The following is a 1495-nucleotide window of genomic DNA, read 5'->3' on the forward strand; positions in this document are numbered from 1 at the left end:
TTAAGGATGGTGAGGAACAGGGATGCTGGTTTTAACGAGGTTCCCTGATGGTGGCCTCATGTGTGCTGCTCCCACAGCGTGGCTGAGGGTGGAAGCTGATTCCTGGTTGGTGGAAGGTAAGGGAAGTGCACCACTGCCTTCTCTCTGCACTGGAAAGAGACGGGACTGTGTCTAGGGAGGGTGTGCAGGAGGCCGTGTCTCAGGGGTTGAGGGTCATTGGTCATTTGTCATGTTCCTCCTTTCAGGAAGCAGGAGTTGGTCCTGTAGGACTCCTTTCCCGGAGAGCGCCTGCTACAGGAGGACAGAGGCATCTGCAGCCGCCCTGGCCTCTCTCTAGGGCAGACCCACGTCATTCCTCCCCCATGCTGCCAGACCTGGCTGTCCCCTGTCTCCGGCTTCCTGCCTGGCCCTTTCCTTTCTCTCCTGGCCCTCATTCCTTAGCTGGTGTCCCCAGCATGTTTTTCTTGCCTGAAGACATCAAAACTCCGCTTCTTCTTTCTCTTCTCCTTCCTCTTAGGCAGGCTGCAGCCACCTCCCTCTGACCCTCTGGAGCTCTGAGAGGATCCAAGAGAATAGAGCGTTGCCATCCAGGTCTGTGTGGCAGCAGATGCTCTCCCTCACCCAGAAGTCCGTTCGAGTGGCAGCTTTGCGCCCACGTCCTGAAAATGTCCCCACCTTCATTAAAAAAGATCCAGAGCAGGCCGGGTGCGGTGGCTCACGCCTGTAATCCCAGCACTTTGGGAGGCCGAAACAGGTGGATCACGAGGTCAGGAGATGGAGACCATCCTGGCTAACGCGGTGAAACCCTGTCTCTACTAAAAAAATACAAAAAAACTAGCCGGGCGAGGTGGCGGGCGCCTGTGGGAGGCTGAGGCAGGAGAATGGCGTGAACCCGGGAGGCGGAGCTTGCAGTGAGCTGAGATCCGGCCACTGCACTCCAGCCGGGGCAACAGAGCAAGACTCCGTCTCAAAAAAAAAAAAAAAAAAAAACAAAAAAGATCCAGAGCAGTCACCAACTCTTCACTACCCCATGTTGGGGCTCATAAAACAATGCGGCAAAATGCAGGCCTCAGCAGTGGCCTTGGAAGCAAACTTCTCTCTGTGACCTTCTCCTGCCTTCCTGTCTCAGTCCCATCCTTCCCGGAGGCCTCAGAGAAACTAGAAGCCCTCCTTCCCTTGGCTGGTCCTAGAAACCAGAACCCTTTTCTCCAAAGCCAGCCATAAAACCTAAAAATAGGACTTTAACTTTCCCTCTGCCTCTCTGTGTAAAAACTGGCCATAAAGAAATTCCCTGACCTACCTTGTTTGACTGTAGATCCTAAAACCCCCATTCCAGAGAGGGTCCCACCTCACACCCAGAAGGAAGGAGCACTGCTCAGAGAGGCCAAGAAGAATCTAGACAGACAGGCCTGGCTGGGTTTCCACACTCAGTCCACCAGCTTTAGATCAGGCCCTTTTTGTCCAACCTTGTTTCTGCATGCTGTCCATGCTTTGT

The sequence above is a fragment of the Macaca thibetana genome, chromosome X, assembly GCF_024542745.1.
Source record: "Macaca thibetana thibetana isolate TM-01 chromosome X, ASM2454274v1, whole genome shotgun sequence".
Classification (NCBI taxonomy): Eukaryota; Metazoa; Chordata; class Mammalia; order Primates; family Cercopithecidae; genus Macaca; species Macaca thibetana.